At 45.4% G+C, this 19,026-nt stretch overlaps 1 long non-coding RNA gene across 1 annotated transcript; it reads right to left on the reverse strand.

Annotated features, from left to right (window-relative positions):
• Positions 1-407: 407 nt before the first annotated feature.
• On the reverse strand, positions 408-18,105 carry LOC138747474 (uncharacterized). The gene is made up of 3 exons (XR_011347512.1): positions 18,047-18,105; positions 7,040-7,149; positions 408-598 (listed from the first exon to the last, which is right to left on the reverse strand). It is a non-coding gene; the product is annotated as an uncharacterized lncRNA (long non-coding RNA).
• Between the last annotated feature and the right edge of the window lie 921 nt (positions 18,106-19,026).

Genomic DNA, 19,026 nt, shown 5'->3' on the forward strand with positions numbered 1-19,026 from the left:
AGGGATGGACCATGATGTTGCCAATGAATTGAACAGGAGACTGTGCAGCCGCAGACACTGAGGGAGCACAGGAGGCGAATCCACAGACCATGGCTCTGAACAGATGCTCTTTTGATTCTCTTTCTACTTCAATAGCTCAGTGCTTAGAGCACTGGCCTTGTAAACCAGGGGTCGTGAGTTCACTCCTTGCTGGGGCCTCATTTCTGCGAGGGGAGCTGGACCAAGTGGCGACTCTCTCTCTTCCTTATGGTAGACAAAATTAAAGAATTTCATGTACGTTGCATATTAAATGTAGTATTATTGTTGGGTAGCTGGGCTCATAGCAACTAACACTTTGTTTGCCTACGACAGACAAAAGTTACATTTATCATGTTTTTATATTTAAATATTTAATATTTTTATAGCATTATTTCATGAAAATAAAAGGAGTCTTGAACCTTGAACCTCAGTCAGAAGTGAGGAGATGTTTTGAAAGGCTGGTGCTGAAGCCTATCAGCTCCTGTCTGAGTGGCGAAATGGATCCGTTCCAATTTGCAATCGTAGCAGTAGGTCTATGGTGGATGCCATCTCACTGGCTCTATACAAAGCCCTGGAACACCTGGACAGCAAAGATGCATATTTCAGGATGCTTTTTATCGACTACAGTTCACCATTTAACACCATCATTCCCTCAAAATTGATCAGCAAACTCCAAGACCTTGGGACTCAACACCCCTCTGTGTAATTGGTTGCTGAATTTCCTCTCCTCCTGTCCACAATTAGTGAAGATCGGTAAGAACATCTCCTCTACAATCTCCACCAGTACCAGAGGGCTGTGTTCTTAGCCCCTGCTCTGCTCACTATAAACTTATGACTGCGTGGCTCAGTACAACAACAATGTCATCTGCAAATTCACTGATCCTACCATGGTAGAGGATTGTGTATAATGGGGCGATGATACAGCATACAGGAGGGAGATTGAAAACTTGGCGGAATGGTGCACTAACAACCAACTCCTACTCAATGCCACCAAAACCAAGGAACTGATTGTGGACGTCAGGAAGGGAAAACCAGAGTTGTATGGTTCAGTGATCATCAGGGGATTAGTGGTGGAGAAGGTGAGCAAATTTCAGATCTTGAGAGTTATTTTCTCGGACGATCCTTCTTTGACCCAACACACAAATGGCATTGTGAAGAAAGCATGTCAGCACCTGTACTTCCTCATGGATTTGCAGAGGTTTGGTCCGACATCGGAAACCCTGGCAAATTTCTACAGAGGTGTGGTAGAAAGTGTGCTGATTGGCTCCATCCCAGTCTGGTATGGGCACATCAATACCCTTGAGTGTAAAGCCCTCTGAAAGGAAGTGGACACAGCCCAGGACATCACAGGCAAAACCCTCCTCACCAACGAGAACATCTGGAACGCTGCCTTCGGAGGCCAGCAGCAATCTTCAAGAATCCACACCAGCCAGCACACGCTCAGGAAAGAGGTATCGGTGCCACAAGACCCGCACCATCAGGTTCAGGAACAGCTGCTACCATCAGACTCCTCAACAACAAACTCAATCAGGGATTTATGTAAGAAGGCTTACTTTAACACTTTATTGGTGTTTTTCTCTCTGTATCGTACAGTCAGTTTGTTTACATTTATTTATTTGTTTACATCTCAGCGTTGAGTCAGTTTTATATGGCATTGCCAAGAAGGGGTAATTCTGCATGGCCCACAGCAAAAAGAATCTCAGGGATCTATGTGATGTCACATATGAACTCTGACAATAAATCTGAAATCCGAAATCTGAAATGTCAGATGTTTTACAAGTCTGGACATGGCAAAAGAATCCTTTTCAATGCACTGTTGCCAAAAGTGACTTTAGTTAGGGAATCTTCTGGGGTTTGGAGCCTTCATAATGCGACAAAGACAAGGCCATTTCCTAATCCCTGTTGATAGTTGGTCTAAGTAATGTGAATTAAACATCTGGGATCCTAGCTCCATGAAACAAGCCTTAGATAAGTTGGGTCACTCTTACGGTGCCATGTCCTCCCGGAGGAAATCATCTCTGATAACAAACTTTTTTTCCCTCCCAGAGCAGTTTAATGATTTTGGGAGAAGTAATGGTGTCAAATATACATTCCATCATCTGGAATCCAATGAAGTGGCTCAACCAACTGCCAGAGTTGTCAAAGGGACCAGAAGCAGCAATTCTGACAAGAATTGTCTCCCATCTGAATGAGACATGGGCAAATTTCCCCTTAAAATGGGAAGAGTATTCCATAAAGTAAGCACTGCAGGGTAAACAGCAGCAGAACGGATGGAAAAATTATTGCAAATTGGGTTGAGCTAATTCCCACCAAGTTTAACTGAGAGAGTGGAATGGAGAAAGGGAGAGAAACCAGCCGTGAGCTAACATCCTGAAACACTGTGCTCCTTCTGTTGAAGGAGGCTTCCAGGTATTTTGACCCAGCAACTTCAGGGACCAATGACATATTTCCAGGTCTCAATGCCCACGAGTTGGAACAGAACCTTCAGGCAGTGTTACTCTCATAAACCCTTCGCCCTCCCACCTCTGGACCAACCATTCTCAACCGTTTTTTTGGCTCTGGCCCCCTTAGGACTCTGCTCAATTTTTGTGGGCCCCTTTCCCTGTGAAGCAGTCGTTTATTCTCTCCTTCTCCTTCTTCTCTCTTGGCCTCTATTGGTCGAGATCGACCGTGGATATTGCGCCCCTGGTAGTTATGGGTTTGTTCAGCAGCGTCAACTGTGGCAATGGAGGCCCATCCTGGAATGACAGGCTCTACTACAGGTGCTGCAAATATAGGGCATCGTTGAATGTCGTTTGGTGTCCGCTGTGCTCTTCGCTTCGCTCTCCGCTCCTCAAACTGACTCTAGATCCCTCTTCCGCCTTGCTCTAGGTGTGGATGAAGAGTACTTCCCCATTTGTTCCAGTCATCTGTTGTATCCTCCCAGCATTCTGTTTTCAATGTCGTGCTTGCAGAGGTCCTTGAAGTGAAGCCGGGGTCTACCAACCTACCTCCTACCTATTGCTAGTTCTCCATAGAGGATGTCTTTGGCAGTCGACCATCCTTCACGTGTCATCACTCCAACCCACTACATAAAAAACATAGCAAATCTTAAGATTTCAGTCTGTGTCCCCCCTGTAAATGTGTTATACTACTGAACGTCCGCACGACATCTGTAGAGAATAGTTGCTCTAAACGGTAGGGATTGTAGTTTCAGAAGTAAACTAAGCAATAACCTCGTCAGCTTCTCCAGACCATAGTTTTTGCTGGTGCAGGTGAGTTTCTGGTCATTTCTGATCCCCAGAATTTTGATTGTGTCACATTCTATGATAATCATCCATTAAATGATATGGGAGGTGATTCTCAATTCTGCAATAACTTATTTCTTTGAAAGAATGCAGGTATTTTGCTGAAAACAAAAATTAATCATGCTTTTTTTAATAGGTGAGTGAAAACGACTTCCATATATGAACATAAACAGGAGAATCATGATTTCCCAAAATGTGGAGGGCATTGTGGAGGAAGAACTAGTGGAAGTAACAAGTAAACATGGGGCAGCACGGTTAGTGTAGTGGTTAGTGCAACACTGTTACAGCCATCGGGACTGGGGTTCGAATCACGCGCTGTCTGTAAGGAGTTTGTAGGTTCTCCCTGTGTCTGCGTGGGCTTCCTCTGGGTCCTCCAGTTTCCTCCCACTGTTCAAAATGTACAGGAGTTGTAGGCCAACTGGGCGTGATTGGGCGTCATGGTCTCGTGGGCTGAAATGGCCTGTTACCGTGCTGTATGTCTAAATTTAAATGGAAAGCCTGTAAGTAAACCAACATTACTTTAATCAAGTCCACTTGGTACAACAGGAACTCACCAAAAGCTCATATTGGTTCCAAAAACGTTTCCAGATCCACAGTCTTTGTGAGGAGATAGAAAGGAAAATTTTGTCCACATTGTAGAATTTCTCACAATCTTTGAAAATATCTAGGAGCTTCTGGAGCCCAGATTACTTTGCAGCAAAATTAAGTGGTGTGAAGTGTAGTCATTGTTGGGACGTGGAAAATGCAGCAGCTGATTTAAACAAACCAAGCTCCCATCAACAGCCAAAATAAAATGATGGGGGTGTTTAGTGCCTGTGGTATTTAAGGAATAAATAGAAGCTCCTCCTCCTCCTCAAAATAAGGCCATAAAATGTCTCAATCCAGGAGAATTTGGCTTTGCCATTATTTCCACAAGAGTGCACCTATCAAAGCACAGCACTGACTCCAAGGGCATCAGCTTGGATTTCAGAGCTCAGGAATTTGGAGATGGATCATTAGCTACTGACTAAACACAACAGGACATTGAATGGACGGGCGGCCCTTCCAAATCATTATCAATTTGCATCCTGGATTATTGATGACGACTAACATTAACCACACGAGACAGAGTACAAGTAAAACGCTAGTTTTAATTGGCTAATATATACAGCTAGGCCTTGCCTCTGTGCAAACCTAGGCCAGAATGAATGAGAATGAGCTACAACTGGTTGAAAACTACAAGGTCACCAGGTGGTGGCCCCTGGTGACCTAGTGGTGGAATAAGCCCTTTTCCACAATTGGAAACAGGTTTGTTTGATTAGCCTCCAAATGGAATGTCTGCTTTTTCAAATTCCAATATCAATGTGGAATTCCTCTGTTTTTGAGTGCCTTTAAACCCCTATTGTAATTCAACTGCCAACCTATTAAAGGCCACCAGAGGTGTCTCTTTGTTGATTCCTGCTTCCCTCAGTGCACATGGTTATTTTCCTAGCCCGCTCCATGGATCAACTGTGAATTAGAATCAGTTGAATGAATTGGATTGGTTCTGTGGGAAAGACCTTTCTGAATGTAGGGAGTTGCTACAATACTAAAGGAGAGTACCTCACTGACAAAAGGCAAAGGAGGAAAAACCCAACACCCAACCCCAACCAACCAATTTTCCCTTGCAACCGCTGCAATCGTGTCTGCCTGTCCCGCATCGGACTGGTCAGCCACAAACGAGCCTGCAGCTGACGTGGACTTTCTACCCCCTCCATAAATCTTCGTCCGCGAAGCCAAGCCAAAGAAAAGAAAAGAAAGGAGAGTAGACAGATTGTTTCAGAATCACTAACCAGGAGTTCACTCTGCCATTGGTTTAAGGTGAGAGGGGAACAGATTTAAAAGGGCTATGAGAGGCCCTGGCTCCACACAGTGGGTGGTGGATATGAAATGAGTGGCCAGAGGGACAATGGGAAGGTTCAAAAAACATTGAGACAGGGATGTGGATAGGAAAGGTTGGGGGGATATGTGCAGAATGCAGGCAAATGGGATGTGCTTGATCATTGGGGGCAATTTGAACGAAAGGACTTTCTGCTGGAGAACTCTATGGCTTTATGGTTCTTGGTGTAGATTGTTTTGGACACTTAAGGCTCTGATGGCCATGGACAGTATTTGCTGCTGTATTTACGTGGCTTTCAAATGCAACAATCTCCATTTGTTTTTACTGCTGTAAATATTTTTAAACCATAACAATGTTGTGTTTTCTGCAATGTACTTTTTAAGACATGTTGGCCTCTCTCACAGTGTGAACCTGTACCCAAGTAACTCCCCACGTAATCTATTGTCACCCTATTCCCACCGACCCCCAGGTTCGATCTTTCAGCTCTACACTGTGGGCACTTTTCTGCAAAGGTCAATTCGCCAACTCAGTGGCACAACTTTGGGCTGTGGGAGGCAACCAGATCACCTGAAGAGAAGCCCACACAGCCATGTGAAGATCATGCAAACTCCACACAGAGAGAATCAGAGGTCCAGTTCCAATCGAGTCACTAGAACTGTAAGGCTGTGGCTCAACTCACTGCACTACTCTTCTGACCTCTTCTGCTCTGTTTAAACAAGCCAATTCCCTGCTGAATACTGCCAACATTTTGAAGTGTCCATATTTTGAATATTTTATTTATAGTTTCTAAAATCAAACCCCACCTTCCCATGCATAACCCTGGTTTCCCACCTAAACACTGAGCCCTTCTGAAGACCACTGTAAGACCTACAGTCAGTTATAAGCTAATAAATGTTCACATTCCAGTCGTGAGAGCTTTTATTCATGCTAAAATTGTATTATCTTATTCCCTAAACAATTGCAGCAATGCTCAAGCCCGGTATGCTACTGATAGACCTGTCCCCCGACACGGCTGAGGAGTTCACGTACTGGCTAGACTCCTTCCAGGCCTACCTGAAGGTGACCAGAGACATCTTCCACACCGATGGACTCAAGATGTTCGCATTTGTTTCCAGGGTCAGAACAAAAGTGTATGCAGTTATCAGGGACTGCAGTACATATGATGCTGCATTGAGGTTTTGAGGGTTCGGTACCTGAAGTTGCAAAATGAGGTCCTAGTGAGGCACAGACTCACTCTACGTCGCCAATGGCCAGGAGAGACAATCGATGATTACCTACTGGATCTGTGGACAATTGGCAAGTAGTGCAGGTACAAAACGGTTGCAGGCCGTGTTCATGAGGAAGAACTGATGCAGGACAATCTAGTTGATGGGGTCCCTTCGAGCTACACAAGGCAGCGAATGCTCGAGTCCGGCAAGAAGGACCTGGCCAAATCGTTTGAACAGGCCAAGCTCAAGAACAATGACTTCAAAGCTAGTGAGCTCACTCACCCAGGTGACCCCTTCTAAGGACTGGCTTCTCCTGCTACCCCAGCCCTAATGGCTGCTGGTTCCCATTATAGGGAGCGCTCCCATGTTAGGGAGTGCTTTTTCTGTGGAAAGTGCCAGCACCACCGATATCATTGTCCAGCTAAAGACTCAGTTTGTCCAACTGTGGCAAGAAAGGGTAATGGGTGAGGGTTTTTCACACGAGGGAAAGTCCGGGAAAGTCCATGGTCTGCAACACTCCTGGATACTATTCCAGCCCCAAGCCGTCTTCCCCAAATTCACCTGAACCCACTTGCTGCGCTACACAACAAAGGAGGATGGCTGTGAGAAAACGGTACAAAAAGACTCAGTGGCCATCTTGCTGCGCCACAAGGTCGACGCCATCTTACCCGTGGGCAACCCAAGGCGGTGGGGGCCACTCAAGTGAGGAGTATGGAGTCTCCGGAGTCCGAGCCCTGATGGTTCTAGATCAGGAGCGAGCTCAGCAATTCCATAGTGACTGTGAAGGTAAACAGACATTCCACTAAATGCCTAATCGACACAGGCTCTACTGAAAGCTTCATAGACTGTACAAGAACACAACCTAAAGATGTTTCCTTCCAATTATCGTCTATTCCTAGCATCTCATTCACATTCTACGCATATTCAACAACATTGTATAGTACATTTGTTGTTTGAAGGGGAAAAATTTGAAAAATATGCCTGAATGTACTTAATGAATTGTGCACTGTTGGGTCTGGACTTCCTGTGTCAACTTAAAAATGTGACCTTGGTGTATTCTGGTCCCCTTTCCCCATAAAAGTTTGGAAAGGAGGCCCCCTAAAATCAGAACCCACATGCAGCCTCTCCCCACTGAATATCAATCCCCCCACCCCTCTTCCCGAATATGTCCCCTGACTGCAAACCTATTGCAACCAAGAGCAAGAGGTGCAGCTCAGCAGATTGAGACTTCATAAAGTCTGAGACACAACGTCTACTCAATGAAGGTATCATCGAACCTAGCACCAGCCCATAGAGAGTGCAAGTGGTCGTGGTGAAAGGGGAAAATAAGTCCAGGCGAGTAATTGACCATTGGCAAACTATTAATCGTTACATGTTCCTGGACGCTTACCCCCTCCATCGAATTGTGGACATGGTGAATGATATTGCGCAGTATCAGATCTATTCAAGCATTAACCTGAAAGCTACTTATCACCAGCTGCCAATGCGTTTCGAGACACTGAGGCTAACAGTCGTCTCTATCAATTCCAGAGGGTCCCTTTCAGTATGACTAATGGGGTTTCTATCTTCCAGAGGCAGATGAACAGAATGGTGAATGAATGTGGGTTGAAGTCTACCTTCCCCTATCTCGATAACGTCACCATCTGTGGCCATTTACTGGAGGACCATGACGCCAACCTTCAGAGTTTTCTCCACGCAGCGATAGCCCTGAATCTCACTTATAACATCGATAGGATGTTGCCCCTGTTAGAGCTCCCCATTCCCAGGACCACAAAGGCTTTGAAGAGATGCCTCGGGTTTTTCTCATATTATTCCCAATGGTTCTATCTCTCAAAAGCCACTTCTTCTCCCCTCGCAGCTGAAGCCCAAATGGCTTTTAACTACCTCCAAAACCATATTGCAAAAGTCACCATGCATGCAGTGGACGAGAATGTACCTTTCCAGGTGGAAAGTGACACTTCGGATGTGGCCCTGGCTGCTGCCCTCAACCAGATGGGCAAGCCGGTTGCATTCTTTACCTCGGATATTGCAAGGCCACGAGCTTTGAAACTGCTCTATGGAAAAGGCGGCTCAAGCAAAGGTCGAAGGTACCTGGCTGGTAGGAAATTTACGCTCCTCACTGACCAGTTCTCTGTTGAATTTATGTTTAGTAACATCAAGAAACACAAAATCAAATATGGCAAGTTGGCTAGGTGGAGGATCGAACTCTCCACCTACAATTATGACATTGCCTTATGGCCAGGAGCCCTCAATGACCCTCCAGTTGCCTTATCCAGAGGAAACTGTGCCTCTGCACCCACCGGCCAACTGTGGTCTCTGCATAATGAGCTCTGCCATCGTGGGGTCATCCGCCTGGTTCATTTTGTTAAAGCATGCAATTTTCCCTACTCCTTTGAAGATGTCAGGGAAATGACCCAGTCTTGCCAGGTCTGCGCAGAGTGCAGGTCACACTTCTACTGCCCTGCAAAGGGGCACCTGATTAAATCATCCAGGCCCTTCAAACAGCTCAGTCTCGATTTTAAGGGACCTCTCCCCTCCTCGAATGGGAACAATTTAATCCTCTCTATCTGTGATGAGTACTCCCACTTCCCGTTCACTATCCCACGTCCAGACATGCCCACTTCGGCAGTCATAAAGGCCCTAGATTCCATTTTCACCCTGTTCGTGTATCCCGGCTATATGCATAGTGCCCGGGGCTCATCCTTTATGAGTGACGAGCTACGTCAGTACCTGCTGGCGAAGGGCATTGCATCCAGCAGGACGACTAGCTACAGTTTCTGGGGGAACGGCCAGGTCAAAAAGGAAAATGCCATGGTCTGGAAGGCTGTCAAACTGGACCTCATGTCAAGAGGCCTTACAGACTCATGTTGGCAGGAAATTCTTCCTTTGGTGCTCTGTTCCATCTGCTCGCTACTATGTACAACAACCAATGCTACTCCTCACGAGCTCCTATTCAATTTCGAGAGAAAGTCGGCATTGGGAAGTACACTCTCAACCTGGCTCACCACTCCTGGTCCAGTCCTTCTCAGGAAGCACATGAGAAGAAGCAAGACCGACCCCCTGGTGGAAAGGGTGAAATTGCTCTATGCCAATCCCACATACACCTATGTGGAGTACTCAGATGGCAGCGAGGACACCATCTCCATCAGGGACCTGGCACCCACCGGTACAGAGGGTCTATTGCCTCAGGTGCCCTGCGAGCCATGGAGCTCATTCTCGCTGCCCCCAGTCAGGGCCTCAGGGAATCTGGTTCAGGAAGAAAGTGCATCCCCCTCCACCGTTGAGCCAGAGACCCTGCCCACCACCCTTCCCTCACAAGGGGACCAGGAGACTCCAGGAGTTCGAGGCCCTCTTGTGCTGAGGCACTCCCACCAATCTCCAGACCTCCAGATTGCTTGAATTTGTAAATACCTATATTTTTGGAATTTTTTTTCAAAATCTGTCTTCATTCAGACCCTAAATTCTGCAGCATGGAGTGAATGCAGTGAATTGAGATTCACTGTTATACTGATGTTATGATGATGAAGTGTTATACTGATGGCTGGCTCTGCCCCCATCTACCCATATATAACCCTGGTTTCCCGTCTAAACCCTGAGCCCTTCTGAAGACCACTGTAAGACTCTACCCTCAATAATAAGTTAATAAAAATGTATGTTCTTCCAGTTGTGAGAGCTTTTATTCACACATCACCGATAACCATACATTCCCCCCCCCTCCCCCTACCCTCCCATAAAACAATAACAGGATAACGGGAAAACTAGATGAGAAAAAAAGAAAAGAGTCGTAAGATGGTAAGGGGAGAAGAATAGAAGAAAATAAAAGGATTTTTTTTGTTGTCAGGAGTTCACCACCTACCCTACAGGCTTTAATATTTAACTTCCCCGGATCTGTGAGAGACAAGTGTAGACGAAGGGTTCGGAGGCGAGAGGGGTACAGCTAAAAAGTTGCATCTAAATGCTGCGAATATGGTCGCTGTATTTTTTAAAATGTTATATTTTTTCCTCAGATTATAAATGTTTTTCTCAAGGGGACACAACTGTGATTTCCAGTCTATACCTTACATTTATTGTATTTGTCATGCTGTCTTGACATAAAGCGGACCAGCTTTGATTACCAATAATAATATCGAAATCTGATTCCCATCTCTGTCTGGATTAATGTAGGCCTTGTTTAGGAGTTTCCACTTGAATTAAGAAAAACATTGCTAAAATAAATTTCTTTATGTTCCCCTGTCGAATCAGTCTCCATGCCACTGCATGTTGGTAAGGCCATTAGTGAACCTAAGCAAAGATCTGGACTCACTTCAATTCCCCTATTGTCACAATCACTCCACAGCAGATGCAATATTGCTGGCTTTACACTCAACTCTGGATCACCTCGAAAACAGTAAATCATACATACGGGTGCTCTTCATCGAATACAACTCGGCCTTCAATACCATTATTCCCTCGGTGCTGGTCAATAAGCTACAAACTCTAGGCCTCTGTGCCCCACTCTGCAACTGGATCCTTGACTTTCTCATCAGAAGACCACAGTCTCTCAGAATTGGAAACAACATAGCCTCCTCACTGATTTTCAACATAGGTACACTCCAAGGATGTGTGCTGAGCCCACTGGTCTACTCATTATACACCCATGACTGTGTGGCCAGGCACAATTCCAATGGTATCTACAAGATCAGTGATGACACCACAGTTGTTGGCAGAATCCCAAATGGCAATGAGGAAGCATACAGGAAGGAGATAGATTAGATCGTTGATAGGTGTAACAACAACAACCTTGCGCTAAATGTCAGCAAAACGAAGGAGATAATTGTGGACTTCAGGAGGAAGTCAGGGAAACACGATCCAGTCCTCATCAAGGGCTCACTAGTGGAAAGAGTCAAGAACTTCAAATTCCTGGGTGTCAACATCTCCAAGGATCTGTCCTGGAGTCTCCCCGTTGATGCAGTCACCAAGAAGGCCCACCAGCGACTATACTTTGTGAGGTGTCTGAGGAGATCCTGTTGCTGGAGATTCTCATAAACTTTTATAGATGTACCGTGGAGACCCTTCTGGCTGGTGGCATCACTGTCTGGTTATGGAGACGCCAACTCTCAGAGCAAGAATAAACTCCAGAGGGTCGTTAACATGACCTGCAACATCTCAGGCACCAGATTTCACTTCATTGAGGAATCTATACTAGTCGATGTCTTAGAAAAGCAGCCTCTATCCTCAAAGACCCCCCACCACCCAAGCCCTGCCCTATTCACTCTGCTACCCTCAGGAAAAAGGTACAGGAGCCTGAAGATGGGCACTCAGCAGCACGACAGATTATTCCTGAATAATCAATGAACCAAAGACACTGTCTTATGTTTGAGGACAACTATTTTAATTTTTTTATAGTCATTGCCATAGGATGGTTATACAGTACAACTGTGATTATCCAAAATGGTCGGGACCGGGCCCATTTCAGATAAACTGTTTTTTGGAGAACTGTTCTTTTTTTTAAAAACAACAAATCAGTTGTAACATTGTTTAAACAACAACAATCAACAAGGAAAGGCTTTTTAAGCATAATGTCTAATTCTCAACAAAAAAGTGCTGGCCGCCACCAATCACCGACTCCTCCCCACCGAGGACCCGCTCCTACCCGGGAACCTGATGTCCGCTCCTGCCGCCAGCGCTGGGGGTCCACGTTCCATCAATAACTTCTCCTTTGACTCATCCCACTTTCAGTAGAATACAACACATTCCAATCCACACTTCCTAGATCCTTCCTCAGTTCCTTAAATTTTCCCTTTCCCCAATTTAGAATCTCAATCCGTGGACTTTACCAATTATTTTTCATAATTATCTTGAAACTAAAGGCATTATCATCACCAGACCAAAACCTGTCTTGTTCCTTAACATAAGATCCACAATTGCATTCTCTCTAGTTGGCACCTTGATGTATTGATATAAAAACTTTACTGAACACATTTAACAAACCTTAACCATCCAGTCCTTTTGCAAGATGGGAGTCCCAGTCAATATGTGGAAAGTTGAAATCAGCGACTGTGACAACTTTATATTTCCTGCCGCTGTCTGCACTCTCTCTGCGGATTTGTTCCTCCAATTCTCCTTTGTCACTCATCAAGTTGCATTTTCCTCCTGATTCTAACCTCACGAGCACATGGCAAAAGTAGTAATCCTGAGAGCACAACCCTGAAGGTCCTGTCCTTCAACTTCACACCTGACAACCTAAACCTTCATTGCCAAGTCAAGTCAAGCTTATTGTCATCTGTTTGTACAAATATATCCCGACAAAACCGTGTTTTCCAGTTCTTGGTGCAAAACATGCAGACACACACCAGACCTCTAAATTCTGCAGGATGGGGTCCTATACATATACAGGACAAATATTTCATCTTTACAAATAAATAAATAAATATTACTTTGTACATAAAAGAGTCTTGGATGGTGCACATTTGCAGTTCCTTTTGTCGTGCATTTTCAGTTCCCGTGGGAAGAAGCTGTTCATCAGCCTGGTGGTGCTGGTTCTGACACTCCTGTATCTCTTCCCCAAGGGGAGAAGCTGAAAGATGCTGTGTGTAGGCTGGAAGGGGTCCTCAATGATTTTATGCGCATTCTTCAGACAATAATTCTGGTAGATTATGTCAATGGGGAAAGAGGAGCAGGGAGGGAGATCCCAGTGATCCTTTCTGCCACTGTTATGGTCCTGTGGATTGACCTCCAATACATATCTATGTAGAAACCATGCCACACTTTGATATAGCCAGCAAGGACTCTCTCGATAGAGCTCCTGTAGAAAGAGGACAAAATGGTGCACAGTAGCCTTGCCTGTTTCAGTCTTCTCAGGAAGTGTTGTCCTTTCCTGACAAGTCAGGAGACATTGTATCTGATGTGAGTGAGGTAACAGGCCTGGTAGGTTTCAAAGGCAAGGACTCTGAACACAGTTTTAATGGGGAACTATTTTATTTACAGGGCAAGTGTGGGAAATGATAACTGATGCCACACGTACACACAAACAGATGCACACAAACAGACACACAATGAACTGGTCCATAAAAATCACTATGACTCCCCACCACCCCTTGACTCAGTGCAGGCACGACTCTATGCTACAGGGGACTCTAATTGAATGCTCCCAAGCCTTTTAACAGTGCACATCTTACCAACAGTTTCTCCAGCACCCTTCCACATTTCTAGGCCTGGAGTGAAGCAGGGTAGTCCTAAGCTGGCAAAGAAGGAGAACAAAGAGCACATTGCATCTTTATAGTGCTGGAGGATCCAGTGCAGATCATTTACAGGAGCCCAATGCTTCAGTGCCAGGAGGGTTAAACCAATTACAATAGCCAATGGCCCAAAGCCAAGTACACGCAGGCTGGAGAGTGCAGTCCAGATAATTTACATGGTGCCAACAGTAAGATGTGCATGAATGGGTGGGGCGGGACCAAATGTTGATTGGCTGCTGGTGTGTCCTCCAATAGATAGGGGGCAGTGCAGTCCCATGACAGCCACAACCCTTCCCAATACAGTTTCCACGATAGATCATTAGTTAAATGAACTCCAAGGAACTTGGTGCTCTCCACTCTCTCTACTACAGGGTTATTGATGTGAGGTGGAGGATGATCGTTCCTGGACCTCCTGAAGTCCACAATCATCTCCTTCATCTTGTTCACATTAAGATTCTGGTTGTTACTTACACAACATTTCATTGTTGCTGACGAGGCCAACTTTACAGGGCCTCATCACCTTCCCTCCCACGTCATTGGTCTCTACATGGAACACCACATCTGGTTGCTCACTTTCCTTTTTGAGAATGCAGTGAATTCAATCTGAGATAGCCCAGATTCTCACATCTGGAGGGGAACATGCAAGATACTCACATCTGGAAGGGAACACACCATCCAGAGTAAACCCCATCTGCAACTCACCGACATGCGACAAGTGTTCGGTTACGCTGTCTACATCTTCCCCACATGGGAAATAAATCCCGCCATTTTAATAATATTTTGGACGGGAATTATTTTTGCGGAGCAACACCTCTTCTGCACCTTCTGAGCCCCTCCCTTCCTGTTCCTCCCATGGCTTGGTTACTCTGCTAAAGGTAAGTGTGAGGGAAAATTACTGCTTGGCTATTTAATTGTTTTCTGTGGAAAATGAATGGTTTATGTTGTCAGTCTTAATGTATATTGTTGATTGCTTATATTATTATGTTTTACTGTTAGTTTTGTATTGTTTTGTCTATTAATGTAAGTTTTATGGACATTTTATCTAACTTGTGTTTTGGTGCCATTACTATATGCCAGTCATGTGACCAATGTTGCTGAGATTTCATCGTGTAGACACTGTTATTTTGCATGTTTGGAGCCAAGGTGGAGAAAGGATGGAAAACCAGAAGGCAATTGCTGTGTTGTGTTGTCTTCTACAGGGACGAAGTGAGCCTGGCTCGTTAGTTATCTCCATGCAGTTTTTACCTTACCCACTTTTGTACATGGTTTTTCATTGTTTGAGAAGACTTTATAATTTGCAATGTTTTCCTGGGAAATTTTAACAGCTCTCGGCTAATATTGTGAACACTGAGTTGCGCACATATTGAAATATTAAAATAAAGTATCTGTGTGTATTTTGAGGAACAGAAGGAAAGGACACTGCTGGTGACACTGCTCAGAGAGCAAAGGTGCAGCAAGGGGGAACATTGTAGAGCGTGTTGAAAGAACCAAAGACTTGTTGATCCAAACCAAGGCTTTTATTAACTAAAAGACTGGAGCATATCACAAGTAGGTCGACCAGTCCAGGATGATCTGGTCTGGCGAGGTGAAATCCTTTAAGACCTGCCAGTAGGTGTGGCTGGACTCTCAGCCAATCACAGTCATCCTACACTACAATCTGGACAGATACACATTGGTGATAGAATCTGTACTATCACAGGGGGAACAACCAGGAGGCAATTGCTGTGTTATGTTGCTTTCTGCAGGTGTGCAGAAATGCTGGAAAACAATTCTGGGGGCCATCTCTTTTACTTCACCCTATGCAAACCCGTTACAGAGGAGCAGGTAGCTGGGAGGAAACAGAGAGGCTGTAGAGAGACAGATAGATTAGGAGAATGGGAAAAGAAGTGGCCAGTGAATTCCAATGTAGGAAAATGTCTGGTCATGAGCTTTGGTAGAAGGAATAAAAGGGCAGATTATTATTGGATGGGGAGAACATTCAAAATTCTGAGGTTGAAATGGACTTTGGCATCCTCATGCAGGATGCCCCATAGGTTAACCTCTATGTTGGTGGTCAAACAGCTGAATGGAATGTTGGTATTTATATTGCGAGGAATAGGATGTAAGAGCAGGGATGTGATTTTGAGTCTTGAGCAGGCACTGGCGAGGCTGCACCTGCAGTAGCTGAGAGAGTTTTGGGCTCCTTATTGAAGAAAGGATGTGCTGGCATTGCAGATGGTTTAGAGAACATTCACAAGAAGGATTCCTGGAATGAAGGGATTAACATACGAGGAAGATTTGATGGACTTCGACTGTACTCCTTGGAGTTCAGAAGAATGATGAGAGGTGGAGGTCCTAAGAAGCATTTTGAATGTTGTAAAGCCTGGACAAAGTAACGATATGACCATATAACTGTTTACAGTGCAGAAAAAGGCCATGTCGGCCCTTCGAGTCTGTGCCGGTTCACTTGAACAAATCCACATATAACCATATAACCATTTACAGCGTTGAAACAGGCCATGTCGACCCTTCGAGTCTGCGCCTAATGATCCTTCCGCAGGTTCACCTACGGAAACTTTGTTACAACTTTTACTTCCTCTAGATAGTCAAGTTTAATCGTCTCTTTGACACTCCACCAGGGCCTTCGCCGACTCCGGCAGGGCTGATCCGAGGACCTCACTAAACCATCCAATTGGTAGTAGCGATGGGCGGTGTATACAAAGGGCAGGGACTTAATCAAAGCGAGCTTATGACCCACACTTACTGAGAATTCCTCGTTCACGGCCAACAGTTGCAATCTCCGATCCCAAGCATGCTTTGGGAATCAGTGGGTTACCCGCACCTGTCAGTGTTGGGTAAACACACACTGATCCAGTCAGTGTAGCGCATGTGCAGCCCCAGACATCTAAGGGTATCACAGACCTGTTATTGTTCAATCTTGTGAGGCTATACGCCACTTCTCCCTCTTAAGAAGTTGAACCCCGACCGCTCCGGGGTCACGCAACTAATTTCTCAATTTCAGAAAGAGCTGTCAGCATCTGATTCCAATTCCGATCACCATGAAAGTTCCAAACGTCCAAAGGCAAAGGAGGAAAAACACAACACCCAACCCCAACCAACCAATTTTCCCCTGCAACCGCTGCAACAGTGTCTGCCTGTCCCGCATCGGACTTGTCAGCCATAAACGAGCCTGCAGCCTTCTTCCGCGAAGCCAAGCCAAAGAAGATCTGCTCTGCATCATGGTCTTGCTGACTCCGTCCAGCAGCTCCCGGCCCCTCAGTCCTAGCCTGAGGCAGGAGAAGCTGCCGAACAGTGGCCCTGCTGCCATGCCAACAGCACAGCCCATCATGAAGCCCATCTTCACCCTGTCAAAGCAGCTGGGCTGCAACTGCCCATACAGTCCACGCTCACTGGCATCGCGGCTCTGCTCGTCGAACCTCGGACCTCCTGTCACTTTAGGCCGCCATCTTACCCCAGTAGATGTGGTAAAATTATTTCCCATGTTAGGGGAGACAAGGACAAGAGGGCACAACTTCAGGATTGAAGGCCTCCTATTTAAAACAAAGATGTGGAGGAATTTCTTTACCCACAGAGTGGAGAACCTCTTGAATTTGTTAACACCTGTGGCCGTGGTGGCCAAGTCATTGGGTGCATTTAAGGCAGAGGTTGATAAGTATCTGAATTGTCAGGGTATCAAAAGTTACAGGGAGATGGCAGGGAGTGGGGCTGAGTAATGGCTCATCACGGCATGGCACAGTGGACTCGACAGGCCAAATAACCTCTAACTTCTGGTCTAATAGTAGGGGCATTATTTATTCATCAAGGTGTTCTGTGATTGCATGTGAGAGAATGTTATAATCAAATTAGCTGTGATTCCTAACTTACAATAGTAACTGCACTTCATAAGTCTGTAAAATGTGGGCAAAGTACTTGGAGATGTTTGAAAGGATCATTAAGAACATTGTAACTTGGCTGCACTGTTGGTATAGTAGTTAGCAAAATGCCTTTACAGCACCAGTGATCGGGACTGGACCACAGTTCAAATCCCATACTGTCTGCAAGGAGTTTGTATGTTCTCCCCATGTCTGCATGCATTTTCTCCGGGAGCTCAGGTTTCCTCCCACCATTCAAAACGTACCAGGATTACAGGTTAATGGGGTGTAAATTGGGTGATACAGACTCATGGGCAGAAATGGCCTGTAACTGTGCGGTATGTCCAAATTTAAACATTTTTAAAATATAATTGAAAAATAATAATTTAAAAATAAAATGCACTTATGTAAAAATAAAACATTAGAATTGCTTCTTCATTTGAAATCAGTCAACTTTTCAGTAGAGGGCAAAGTGGGACATCAGTAAGGGGGAGATATTGATCAGAGAGGATCAATGTAGCTGTAGGAGAGGATCTGGGTGATAAAGGGTTAATGAGCAATTTAAATATGCTGGAGGGGCCCTGTTTGATGTCCCATTGCCTCTTACCTGATCAATCGTAACCCCCAAACCCCTCTTCACACAGTGGCCTCGGGTCATGCTGCCTGTACTGGAAGGCACCACCTCTCCCTGTACCCACACTGTTGAGGGGAACAATACCACCCTGTGTGACCTCACTGGCTGTGAATATTTTAAACATATCTGCCAGGGCCCCTGTTATTTATACACGAGCCTCCCTCAAGATCCAAGGCAGTATCTTTTCAGGCCCTGGTGATTTGTCCACCATGCCCTCCATCACTTCTACAACTTCCCATTCCCTGAACTTGACCGCCTCACCTTTACCATGGATATCCATTCACTATACAGCTCCATCCCCCACACCATAGGCCCCAAAGCCCTTTGTTTCTTTTTCGACAACAAACCCAAACATTCCCCCTCCACCACCACCCTCCTCCGTGTGGCAGAACTTGACCTCGCCCTGAACAACTTCTTTTTTCACTCATCCTTCTTTCTCCAAGTCGAAGGGGTAGCCATGGGCACCCGCATGGGCCCAGCCATGCCTGCCTTTTGTTGGCTTTGTCAATCAATCCTACACAGTCAATGCCCCTCAACTCTTCCTTCATGACATCAACGACTACTTTGGTTCTGCCTCATGTACCCATGAAGAGCTCTTTGACATTATCCACTTTGCTGCTAACTTCCACCCAGACCTCAAATTGACTTGGTCCAACAGAGCCACACTCTTCCTTTTCTTGATCTCTCTGTTTTCATCTCAGGAAACAAGCACTGAACAACCATCGTCTACAAATCAACCCCCACATCTACCTCGACTACACCTCTTCACACTCTGCACCCTGTAATGATTCCATATCTATCTCAATTCCAAGGTCTCCTCCGCATCTCCTCCCAGGACGAGGTCTTCTGCCAAATCATCAGAGATGTCCTCATTCTTCAAACAGCTTAGCTTCCTCTCTACCTCCATCAACTAGGTCATCACGTGCATATCCTCCATTTCCTGCACTTCTATC

This window comes from Narcine bancroftii, chromosome 12, assembly GCF_036971445.1.
Source record: "Narcine bancroftii isolate sNarBan1 chromosome 12, sNarBan1.hap1, whole genome shotgun sequence".
NCBI lineage: Eukaryota > Metazoa > Chordata > Chondrichthyes > Torpediniformes > Narcinidae > Narcine > Narcine bancroftii.